Consider the following 13885-nt stretch of genomic DNA (forward strand, 5'->3'; position numbering starts at 1 on the left):
GCCACAGACACACAGCTCACTACGCCACACAGCTCACACACCACACACACAGCTCACTGCGCCACACAGACACACAGCTTACTAGGCCAGTAGACACAAAGCTCACCACGCCACATAGACAAAAAGCTCACTACGCCACACAGACACACAGCACCACACAGACACACAGCACCACACAGACACACAGCTCACTACGCCAGGCAGACACACAGCTCACAACGGCACACAGCTCACTACGCCACACAGACACACAGCTCACTACGACAAAAAGCTCATTACGCCACACAGACACACAGCTCAATATGCCGCACAGACCACTACAAAACACAGACACCCAGTTTAACTACTTCACGCAGACACACAGCTCACTAAGCCACACAGCTCACAACGCAACACGGACACACAGCTCACTACACCACACAGACACACGGCTCACCCCTATATGCAGACACACAGCTCACTACGCCACACAGCTCACTACGACACACAGCTCACTACGACACACAGACACAACGCTCACTACGCCACACAGACACATACCTCACTACACCAACCAGACAAACAGCTCACTACACCACACAGACACACGGTTCACTCCTCCATACAGACACACAGCTCACTACGCCAAACAGACACACAGCTCACTATGCCACACAGCTCTCAACACCACAAAGACACTCAGCTCACTACGCCACACATACACACAGTTCACAGTGTCTCCTGACCCCTCCTGTCTCAGCCTCCAGTATTTATGCTGCATGTGTCGGGGTGCTAGGGTCAGTTTGTTATATCTGGAGTACTTCTCCTGTCCTATTCGGTGTCCTGTGTGAATTTAAGTATGCTCTCTCTAATTCTCTCTTTCTCTCTTTCTTTCTCTCTCTCGGAGGACCTGAGCCCTAGGACCATGCCTCAGGACTACCTGACATGATGACTCCTTGCTGTCCCCAGTCCACCTGGCTGTGCTGCTGCTCCAGTTTCAACTGTTCTGCCTTATTATTATTGGACCATGCTGGTCATTTATGAACATTTGAACATCTTGGCCATGTTCTGTTATAATCTCCACCCGGCACAGCCAGAAGAGGACTGGCCACCCCACATAGCCTGGTTCCTCTCTAGGTTTCTTCCTAGGTTTTGGCCTTTCTAGGGAGTTTTTCCTAGCCACCGTGCTTCTACACCTGCATTGCTTGCTGTTTGGGGTTTTAGGCTGGGTTTCTGTACAGCACTTTGAGATATCAGCTGATGTACGAAGGGCTATATAAATACATTTGATTTGATTTGATTTGATTCACTATGCCACACATCTCACAATGCCACACAGACACACATCTCACTATGCCAGGCAGACACACAGCTCACTACACCACACAGCTCACAACACCACAAAGACACCTAGTTTACTATAACACATAGACACACAGCTCACTACATCACACAGGCACACAGCTCACTATCCACACAGCTCACAACACCACAAAGACACCTAGTTTACTATAACACACAGACACACAGCTCACTACGCCACACAGACACACAGCTCAAAACGCCACACAGCTCAATACGCCACACAGACACACAGCTCACTACTCCACACAGACCGCTACGACACACAGCTCACAATCAAAGTGGTATGATATGTTAAGGTGATATGGTTAAATATGACAGACGGTTACATAAGGCAAAAACAAAAGTAAGGTAGTTGGTCGGCCATATAACTTGAACGTCTAGCAACCCAAACGTTGCAAGTTTGAATCTCATCACGGACAACTTTAGCATTTAGCTGGACTTTTCAATGACTTACTACTTTTTGGCTACTTTGCAACTGCTTAGTAAGTTTGCTAACCCTTCCCCTGACTTTAACCTTTTTAGTCAACCTTTCCCCTAACCTTAACCCTAACCCCTAACCCTAACCCCTAGCCTAGCTAACGTTAGCCAGCTAGCTAGAATTCGTAACATATCATATGTTTCGCAAATTCGTAACATATTGTACGTTTTGCAAATAATGCCAATTGTAATTAGTAACATATCATACGAAATGGGTGATGGACATCCACAAATTAATACATACCATACGAAATGTAACATATCATACTAAACCTAAATCATACTAATGTATATGCAGAATAATACGAAATGCTCTGAGACCGGCTTCATGGTTAGGTCATTTAGGGTGGCTCATGTTCACTACCTTTAATGACCTGCCCGCCCCGTTTGACGACCCCCTCTTTGTCAGTGAGGCTGGTCACCACGGAGACAGACTTTTTATAATGTGAGGCCCTCGGGGCCCAGCCACCCAGGGGGGCGGTACTAAAGGAGCTTTACAGGCAGCTGTGTCAGTCCACAACAACAACAGCATCAACAGCACGCTGACATTCAGAACCAGCTTAGAGTTATACCCCAGACCTTTCTGGGAAAATGATGAAAAACAAAGCAGTTTAATATCCAAGATTGTTGTCCCTGCAGTCAAGCCAACTGTGCTTCAGGAAAGGTGTGAGAATACTTGATATTAAAATATATTAATTTAATCTGATCAGAGACAACATACTCTTACTGTATAGTATATGACAAGGAAAGGAAACAGCACAGGAATCCTGTGGATTTTAGCACGTTTCAATCCCTCACTGGGGGACAATTGGTTGGATCAAGCATTTTCTCCTCTCAACATGGAACCATCCAACAACTGAAATTAATGAATTACATTTAATGGATGAGAGCAATACACTGACTGTGTACTGAAGGCCTACGCTATTGGACTTACCTCCATGGTCAAGGGGTCACTTCTGTGCCAAAAGTATATGTTCTATTACAGGTTCTTTGAACTCATTCCAATTCCAAAGAGAATGACTCACAATTGAAGAACTGTTCTCTGTTCTGCTTACCTTGACTACTTTGCAGATGCTGTGTTGCTTAAGGCGTTGCAATGCTCCGAATGATAGCATGCCATAGCTCTCTGTTGTTCATGACAGCTGGTTTTCTAGGTCCTCTGTTCTGAGACCAGTGTATAGACCGATGTTGTCCATGTAGGTTTCAAGTGTTCTTCCAGGAGGTCTTGAGGCCCATGACAGGAACCCCACAGCATGAGACTGGTGGAAACTAGTTCAGGATCCCAGAAACAGCGATTCAACAGTAAAACATCAGCAATTAAGAGCACATTTAAGATTTTGTTTAAAATGATTAAAGATTACATTTAATTTGAACTTTAAATTGAGTATTGGTAAGGAATATATATCTCACTTCTGTGTTGTTGCATATTACACCAATGGTAAATAAATCTTCCTCTCTTTACACAGAGTGGAAGATTATGTAACGGAATCGATTCAACCTCCAAATTGGTTCCCGTGAAGAGTCATTGCGCTTTTTCAGCCAATGTACATAGAGGTGGATTGTGAACGCAACTGTACCGCAAGTCCCTCTCCCTACGTCACCCTACATTGTGAAACTGTTCCTTCATCTCATAATGACTGGTTAAATTTGCTCACTACATCATGTTTGTTCTGTACCTGGAAGGCTGAACTGAAGAATACTGTAGATGCATAACTAACTGGGTCAGCTAGGCATCTTGGTTTCCCCAATGATGACCCCATGAACTTTTGGCCGCTGTCTCACTATTGTAAACAATATGAATGTGTTGAAAATTACCCTGTTAAAGGAATGTGGCACCTGAATATCATTATGACCCACAATGTCACACAGTGCAGGGCCCAGAAACGTGAGGCATTTCCTGTCGATACCAGCCAATCCCAGTCGTTCACAAGTTTCCAACCCAAGGCGGCATCACCCCCCAGGACACCTCGCCCCCCCAGAGCTAAACAATCTTATCACTCTGCTCATGTGTTACTTTATTCACAAATTAGTCTACCGGTAGCCTATGTGGAATGTGCCAGTACCTTCCTAAAATTGAGTTGCATCCCTTTTTTCCCTCAGAACATCCTCAATTCATCGAGGCATGGACTCTACAAGGAGTCGAAAGCGTTTTGACTCCTTGTAGAGTCCATGCCTCGATGAATTGAGGATGTTCTGAGGGAAAAAAGGGGTGCAACTCAATTTTAGGAAGGTGTTCCTAATGTTTTGTACATTCAGTGTATATGAAGATGACATACTTTCAAATAGCAGTAGGGCAGACAGGCAGTCTAAGTAGAAGTGTTCTTTTTTCCTGCTTGTCTGGCAGTATCTACTAGCTACAGCATAGGTTACATTATTTGATGGTAACTTACAGACAGCATAAAACCAAGAAAGATTTACAAAAATCCTGTCTGAAAATACATTCCACATAGGATACTGGCACATTCCACATAGGCTACCGGTAGACTGATTTGTGAATAAAGTAACACATGAGCAAAGCGTGATAAGATTGTTTAGCTCTGGGGGGGTGAGGTGTCCTGGGGGGGCGATGCCGCCTTGGGTTGGAAACTTGTGAACGACTGGGATTGGCTGGTATCGACAGGAAATGCCTCACGTTTCTGGGCCCTGCACTGTGTGACATTGTGGGTCATAATGAGATTCAGGTGCCACATTCCTTTAACAGGGTAATTTTCAACACATTCATATTGTTTACAATAGTGAGACAGCGGCCAAAAGTTCATGGGGTCATCATTGGGGAAACCATGGTGCCTAGCTGACCCAGTTAGTTACGCATCTACAGTATTCTTCAGTTCAGCCTTCCAGGTACAGAACAAACATGACGTAGTGAGCAAATTTAACCAGTCATTATGAGATGAAGGAACAGTTTCACAATGTAGGGTGACGTAGGGAGAGGGACTTGCGGTACAGTTGCGTTCACAATCCACCTCTATGTACTTTCTTTAATTCCAATAACTAGTGACTAATCCACTGGGTCACTCTGGTTTACAGGGTAAATTTTGTTACAAATAATCAACTAAACAATTTGTGAAGAAATTAAGTACAGGAAATAACTTACGTAGTATTTATTAACTGTTTGGATCTAACTATGTTGATTTTGTCAGCAATGCAAATCGACTGATTGAGGTAATGATTTCAGCCAATGTATTATAGCGGTTTATTACATATTTATAAACTATCTATAAACTTAGAAATAACCCTTTTTAACTACTAATAAACCCATTTATGAATGCTTTTTAAGTATACCTTAATTAATGTAAAGTGTTACCTTGATTGAATTTGACAGTTGACTTCTTGACCTGCCGCCAGATTAAATGTCTGCGTCTCAGACTCCAATGTAAGTCTTTAATGTGTAACCATGTAACCATGGTTATGTCTTAATTGAGACTTGACAAATCATTCTGCATGCTTTAATCGTAGTAATATGAGTAATGACTTATTTGTCGTCTCTCTGTGTACCCTTTGACCTCCCTGCTGCCACATACAGAACGCCAACAGACAGGATTTGGGGGAAATTCTGTGTCCTCACCTGAAGTTCACGTAGAACATATCCTTTGTAAGTTAAGGGATTTATCTTAAAACACTACTTATAGGAAAAGGGAGATTTAAAACCCCCCAAATAAAGGAACGTAAATGTCTCAGAGTAGAGATGGAACCCAACCCAGTCTTTAATTAACCCAGTCTTAATTCTTCTGAGAGTGTCGGACTGGATGATATTATAATTATAAACTCATATCCAAAAGCCAGAACATGAATTGACTGGTATTGTTAAAACCTGTTGTGACTAGAGGGCAGTATTTTCATTTTTGGAAAAAAAACGTTCCCGTAGTAAACAGGATATTTTGTCAGGACAAGATGCTAGAATATGCATATAATTGACAGCTTAGGATAGAAAACACTCTAAAGTTTCCAAAACTGTAAAAATATTGTCTGCGAGTATAACAGAACTGATGTTGCAGGCGAAAGCCTGAGAAAAATCCAATCCGGAAGTGCCTCATGTTTTGAAAGCGCTGCGTTCCAATGAGTCCCTATTGAGCAGTGAATGGGCTATCAACCAGATTACTCTTTCTCCGTATTCCCGAAGGTGTCTACAGCATTTGTGACATAGTTGTACGCATTTATGTTGAAGAATACCCGTAAGCGGCTACATTGCGCAAGTGGTCACCTGATGCTGCCAGAGAGATTCTCGCGTAAAATACAGAGGTAGCCATTACTCCAATCGGTCCTACTGAAAAACTAATTATCCCGATGGATATATAATCGAATAGATATTTGAAAAACACCTTGAGGATTGATTATAAACAACGTTTGCCATGTTTCTGTCGATATTATGGAGCTAATTTGGAATATTTTTCGCAGTTTTCGTGACTGCAATTTCCGGGCGATTTCTCAGCCAAACGTGAAGACCAAACGGAGCTATTTCGCCTACAAAAATAATATTTTTGGAAAAAAGGAACATTTGCTATCTAACTGGGAGTCTCGTGAGTGAAAACATCAGAAGCTCATCAAAGGTAAACAATTTAATTTGATTGCTTTTCTGATTTCCGTGACCAAGTTACCTGCTGCTAGCTGGACAAAATGCTATGCTAGGCTATCGATAAACTTACACAAATGCTTGTCTAGCTTTGGCTGTAAAGCATATTTAGAAAATCTGAGATGACAGGGTGATTAACAAAAGGCTAACCTGTGTCTCAATATATTTCATTTGTGATTTTCATGAATAGGAATATTTTCTAGGAATATTTATGTCCGTTGCGTTATGCTAATTAGTGTCAGGCGATGATTACGCTCCCGCATGCGGGATGGGGAGTCACTAGAGGTTTTAATGATTGTGAAAATGTGTCCAGACTTGGGATTTACATTTGTACAATAAACAGTTAATAATAGAAAATTAATAGAAAATCACTAAATTCACTGGCTTTAGGTTCACCTCTGTCATCTCAGGGCATGTTCCAGGAGATATCTTACATTTTGATATCAGTAGTAAAAGGACACAATTTAGAAGAAACGAGAGTCCTCTGAAAGCTATGGGATGTGCATTGTAGGAACCCATCTATTCTCCACTCTGTTTCTATCTAGATCCTAAGGGAAAGAGACACACCCCTTGTCATGCCCGACATGGATCCTCGTCCCCTGTGCAAACCAACATGGTGAACAGAGAGGCTCTTTGTCTAGCCATCCCCAGGACGCTTCTACCTGCTGTTCTCTCAGATGGGCCATGTGTCCCCCACCCCCTGGCCAGGTCATGCTTTTTCAAACCTGGGCAAGAGTTTTACCAGAGCCCATGCCTTTTCAATCTCACTCTGTTTGTTTGAAGAAATAATGCAGTGTAGAGTATCTTTAACTATGGGGAAAGGTTGAAAGGCATTTTCCTACGGCTCACCTTCCGCGTGTAATATTTCCAGGAATTGGGAATGTGGAGGGAGAGAAGGAGGGAGAACCACTGATTTTACAGAGATGAGTCAAACCCCGTGGTGGGCTGAGAAGCAAGTCAGAACATTTGTGCCGGAGATGTAAGAATAACAGAAGGATATCTGCAGGCCATCGGGTCTTCCAAGATCACCCATGTGAGATGATGATTGGTTTATGGTCACTAGATTGTCGTGTGTGAAGAGTCATTCTGGGAAAATGTAATTCACTAACCGTCCAAGATTTAAAGCTTGAGTCCTTAATTGAAGCAATAACAAAGCGGAGACCCTGCCTCTATTTTGGTAAAAAGCTCAGGGATGGGGCTGGAGAAATCCTACCACTCAGAGCTATGGATGCAAGGACTGACCATCCATGATATCAAATGTATAGTTTTAACTAGGGTTGCAAAGGGTCGGAAACTTTCCGGTAAATTTCTGGTAATTTTCCATGGGAAGTTAAGCCCGGGAATTTGGGGAATTTTGCTTAAATTCATCAAAAAAAGTTAGCTTATAACAGTGAACCTTTTTTTGTGGGATACACATAAGGCAATTCTAGGTCTTGTGGCATATTCTGGTTAAACTATCCCAAGTCAATGGAATTGCAACCCTCTGCATGCACAGTGCATTCTTCCATCACATGTACAGTGCACTCTTCCATCACATGTACAGCTGATTCGCAAGATCTTGCACACTAATGAGATGCTATTGAGCCCACACTACTACACTGTCTGAGCCAAGGACTACATGCTTTCTGGTAAGTTTTGATCACAATACCGAGTGGGGTGAAAATATTATAAATGACATACATGATTTTTTTGTTAACTAGTAAATAGTAGCCTTAAATCATTTCTAACTTGTTAATAATTTCTGCTAGTTAGTTTTTGCTACCATGTGGGTTTTAGCTTGCTTGAGCCTGCTAACTGAGGAGTGTTACTTCACCTGTTTCCATACAAGTTTCATTTGAAAACATTTATCTAACAAAGGAATTGTTCAACCTAACAGCTTAACTATTTATCTGTACATGGAATTGTATTTATTTATTTTTTACAAATTGTTTCTAATCTTTATAGGAAAATGCCACGGGCACTATCTGATGTGTGGAGACATTTCACTGCATCTAATGTAGAAGGAAAAGCTGTGTACATTTGCAAATACTGTGCCAAATCATATGTGAAGAATGCAACAAAGATGCAGAATCATCTGGCCAAGTGCATAACGTTCCCTCGGCGCTCACAACAAGCAACCTCTGACAAAAGTAGCATCATTACTCTGGACGGTTCTGACTTAGAATATGTGGGCAACTATAAATACCTAGGTGTCTGGCTAGACTGTAAACTCTCTTTCCAGACTCATATTAAGCATCTCCAATCCAAAATTAAATCTAGAATCGGCTTCCTATTTTGTAACAAAGGCTCCTTCACTCATGCTGCCAAACATGCCCTCGTAAAACTGACTATCCTACCGATCCTTGACTTCGGCAATGTTATTTACAAAATAGCCTTCAACACTCTATTCAGCAAACGGGATGCAGCCTATCACAGTGCCATCCGTTTTGTCACCAAAGCCCCATATACTACCCACTACTGCGACCTGTATGCTCTCGTTGGCTGGCCCTCGTTGCATATTCGTCGCCAAACCCACTGGCTCCAGGTCATCTATAAGTCTTTGCTAGGTGAAGCTCTGCCTTATCTCAGCTAACTGGTCACCACAGCAACACCCACTCATAGCACGTGCTCCAGCAGGTATATTTCACTGGTCATCCCCGAACACTTCCTTTGGCCGCCTTTCCTTCCAGTTCTCTGTTGCCAATGACTGGAATGAATTGCAAAAATCACTGAAGTTGGAGACTTATATTTCCCTCACTAACATTAAGCATCAGCTGTCAGAGCAGCTTATCGATCGCTGCAGCTGTACACAGCCCATCTGTAAATAGCCCATCCAACCAACTACCTACCTCATCCCATATTTGTTGTTGTTTTTTCTGCTCTTTTGCACACCAGTATTTCTACTTGCACATCCTCATCTGCTCATCTATCAATCCAGTGTTAATTGCTAAATTGTAGTTACTTCACCACCATGGCCTATTTATTGCCTTACCTCCTTACTTCATTTGCAAACACTGTATACAGATTTTTCTATTGTGTTATTGACTGTACCACATTGAAGTTGCCCCGCAACACCCGTTGGGGTGGTGTTGTCATCATGTTTGACAGTCTCCTGGAGGGGAATGAGTCTCTCCAAGAAATGGCCATATCACAGTCTGCCGATATGGACAGCCCCATCAAGAGGATTCTCCTGGATTATTTATTTTGGGAAAGAGTGGTAAGCAGCCTGAAACCTAAACCTATGCAAGGATTGAGGGAGACAATGCCATCCTGTCTGATGTTCAGACTCTGCTTGCAGATGTAAGAGAAGAAATCTGTACTGCCCTGCCCAATTCACTGTTACTCCAAACAGAGGAAACTGCATTTCTGAAATACATCAAAAGCATGAAGACTTCTGCCTGAAGCCCATACATGCCGCAGTGTACATGTTGGACCCCAAGAACGCTGGCAAGAGCGTCCTGTCTGTTGGGGTCATCACTACCATGTCTCGCCACCATGGCCTGGATAAGGGCAAGGTTCTTGGCAGTCTGGTGAAGTACACTTCCAAGCAAGGACTTTGGGATGGAATGCAATATGGCAGTCGTGCCAACATATCTCATCAGCCACCTGGTGGAAGGGACTTTGTGGATCTGAGGCTCTTTCCCCTGTTGCCTCCATCATCCTCCAAATCCCACCAACATCAGCAGCCTCAGAACGAAACAGGCTGACCAATAAAAAAAAATGGTTGAAAAAATGGTGGCCATCTGGGCAAATTTGAGGCTTTTTGAGCCTGACAACGAGCCATCCTCAACAAGGTTGGAAGGTGACAGTGAAGATGAGGCCTCAGAGTCTGATGTTCAAGAGGTGGAAATTGAGGAGGTCCAGGGAGAAGACATGGAAGCCTGAGAGGAAGACAACCAAAGTTTTAGTTTCTAGACTATCATTTTACAGATCTATGTTGAAAAGTTTTTGGGGAGATGCGATGGATCATTGGGGATCTTTCAATATTCCCTTTTTTTTGTTGTTCAATGAAATCACCCCATGTGAAGAGTCAACTCATTTCATTAAAGTTCAATTGGTAACTATTATTTCTGTTGGAAGGATTTCATCATTTGTAATTATGTTTAATTATGATCAGGTAAAATGTTTGTTTCTGTCTCCAAATGATATGGGGCCAATTCATAACTAAATCGTTTAAAAAAAAATCTATTGGAAGGATTTAATCATTTGCAATTATGTCTACTTATGAATAGGTAAAAAGTTTATGTTTGTCTCCATATTATATGGTAAATATGCATATATTTCCATTAATTCACATATATTCCCGTTAATTCCCATATATTCCCGTTAATTTCCACGGAAAGTGTCCACCTCTGAATATTCTCTAAAATGTGCAACCTTAGTTTTAACCATATTTTGATGCTATAACTACAGTGTTAATTTACATTGTTTTTTATTTTATTTTATTTCACCTTTATTTAACCAGGTAGGCTAGTTGAGAACAAGTTCTCATTTGCAACTGCGACCTGGCCAAGATAATGCATAGCAGTGTGAACAGACAACACAGAGTTACACATGGAATAAACAATTAACTAGTCAATAATACAGTAGAAAAAAGGAGTCTATATACATTGTGTGCAAAAGGCATGAGGAGGTAGGCGAATAATTACAATTTTGCAGATTAACACTGGAGTGATAAATGATCAGATGGTCATGTACAGGTAGAGATATTGGTGTGCAAAAGAGCAGAAAATAAAATAAATAAAAACAGTATGGGGATGAGGTAGGTAAAAATGGGTGGGCTATTTACCGATAGACTATGTACAGCTGCAGCGATCGGTTAGCTTCTCAGATAGCAGATGTTTGAAGTTGGTGAGGGAGATAAAAGTCTCCAACTTCAGCGATTTTTGCAATTCGTTCCAGTCACAGGCAGCAGAGAACTGGAACGAAAGGCGGCCAAATAAGAGGTTGGCTTTAGGGATGATCAGTGAGATACACCTGCTGGAGCGCGTGTTACGGGTGGGTGTTGCCATCGTGACCAGTGAACTGAGATAAGGCGGAGCTTTACCTAGCATGGACTTGCAGATGACCTGGAGCCAGTGGGTCTGGCGACAAATATATAGCGAGGGCCAGCCGACTAGAGCATACAGGTCGCAGTGGTGGGTGGTATAAGGTGCTTTAGTGACAAAACGGATGGCACTGTGATAAACTGCATCCAGTTTGCTGAGTAGAGTGTTGGAAGCAATTTTGTAGATGACATCGCCGAAGTCGAGGATCGGTAGGATAGTCAGTTTTACTAGGGTAAGTTTGGCGGCGTGAGTGAAGGAGGCTTTGTTGCGGAATAGAAAGCTGACTCTAGATTTGATTTTCGATTGGAGATGTTTGATATGAGTCTGGAAGGAGAGTTTACAGTCTAGCCAGACACCTAGGTACTTATAGATGTCCACATATTCAAGGTCGGAACCATCCAGGGTGGTGATGCTAGTCAGGCGTGCGGGTGCAGGCAGCGAACGGTTGAAAAGCATGCATTTGGTTTTGCTAGCGTTTAAGAGCAGTTGGAGGCCACGGAAGGAGTGCTGTATGGCATTGAAGCTCGTTTGGAGGTTAGATAGCACAGTGTCCAAGGACGGGCCGGAAGTATATAGAATGGTGTCATCTGCGTAGAGGTGGATCAGGGAATTGCCCGCAGCAAGAGCAACATCATTGATATATACAGAGAAAAGAGTCGGCCCGAGAATTGAACCCTGTGGCACCCCCATAGAGACTGCCAGAGGACCGGACAGCATGCCCTCCGATTTGACACACTGAACTCGGTCTGCAAAGTAGTTGGTGAACCAGGCAAGGCAGTCATCAGAAAAACAAACATTGGAGCAAAACAAGGTTATATTTTGAGTTCTGATAGGGTACAACAGTTGAACTAAGCTCATGAGGCAGAAGTTGTATCCTTCAAGAATCAATGGGTATGTATTATTCATTTATAAGTCCAAAAACGGACATAGCACTTAATTTTTCTGTCCAACTATCTGTTTTCTTCTGATACCTCTCTCCCCATCTAAAACACAAACACAGACCTTGATCTCAGAAACCCACAGAGCAATGATCTCTTTCAACGTTCACTTCAAAAGATACAGAAGAGCAAAGTCAACAGAAGTTCTCAACTTCCAACTCAACTAACAAACAAGAGGCTCCCCAAACATGAACCGTGACTTGTCACATGATCACGTGTCCCAGGGTTTGACCAAATATAAAGTGTTTACAAAAGTTTCAAAAGTTCAACGGTTTTTTTTTTTATCGCTTTTCATTCACATTTATTAAGCAACAGTGGTGTCACAGAGCTGCGCATGTTTAGATTTTGGTTAGATGCCGTCAATTCAATTGGTTTGTGTACAAACTAATTGTTTGTTAGTCTTCACAGTACTGAACAAGTTTGTAAAGAAAAAAAAATACAGGTTGGAATCAATGTTGCAGGATAGGATGATGACACAGAAGGATCACGGTGCTTTTACATGATGGTCTGTCTGGGGGGCGGGGGAAATAACTTGATTTAACGTTGATCGCTTTTATTAGAATATCTACAGAGTTACCGGGTCCGGAAAAATACGGGCCGGAACAAACAAAGTGCCAGATCGGATGCACAATTGAGAGCAAGCTGTCGGGCTGTATCACCACCTGGTACGGCAACTCCACCGCCCACAACTGCAGGGGTCTCCAGATGGTGGTGCGGTCGGCCAAACACATCACCGGGGCACACTGCCTGTCCTCCAGGACATCTACAGCACCCGATATCACTGGAAGGCCAAAAAGATCATTAAGGACATCAACCACCCGAGCCACGACCTGTCCACCCCGTTATCATCCAGAAGGCAGTACAGTTGTATCAAAGCTGGGGCTGAGAGACTGAAAAAAATAATAAATAGCCAACATCTAAATAGCCATCACTAGCCGGCTACCACCCGGTTACTCAACCCTGCACCTTAGAGGCTGCTGCCCTATGAACATAGACATGGAATCACTGGTCACTTTAATAATAGAACACTAGTCACTTTAATAATGTTTACATACTGTTTTACTAATTTAATGTGTATATACTGTATTCTACTGTATTCTAGACAATTGCTCATCCTAATATTTATATATTTCCATTATTTTACTTTTAGAATTGTGTGCATTGTTGTGAATTGTTAGATACTACTGCACTGTTGGGGCAAGGAACACAAGCATTTCACTACACCTGCAATAAATAAAACAAATATATTCTAAATATGTCTATGTGACCAATAAAATGTTATTTGATTTTAATTGTCTCGAGGCTTAAAAATCCTTCTTTAACCTGTCTCCTCCCCTTTATCTACACTGATTGAAGTGGATTTAACGAGTGACATTAATAAGGGATCATAGCTTTCACCTGGATTCACATGGTCAGTCTATGTCATGGAAAGAGCAGGTGTTCTTAATGTTTTGTATATACAGTACACATATGAAAATAATAAAGTCCTATTTTGAAATAGAAATAGACACATTTTTTGTATTTCGCTA

This window comes from Oncorhynchus mykiss, chromosome 17, assembly GCF_057628025.1.
Source record: "Oncorhynchus mykiss isolate SJ-2025 chromosome 17, ASM5762802v1, whole genome shotgun sequence".
Taxonomy (NCBI): domain Eukaryota; kingdom Metazoa; phylum Chordata; class Actinopteri; order Salmoniformes; family Salmonidae; genus Oncorhynchus; species Oncorhynchus mykiss.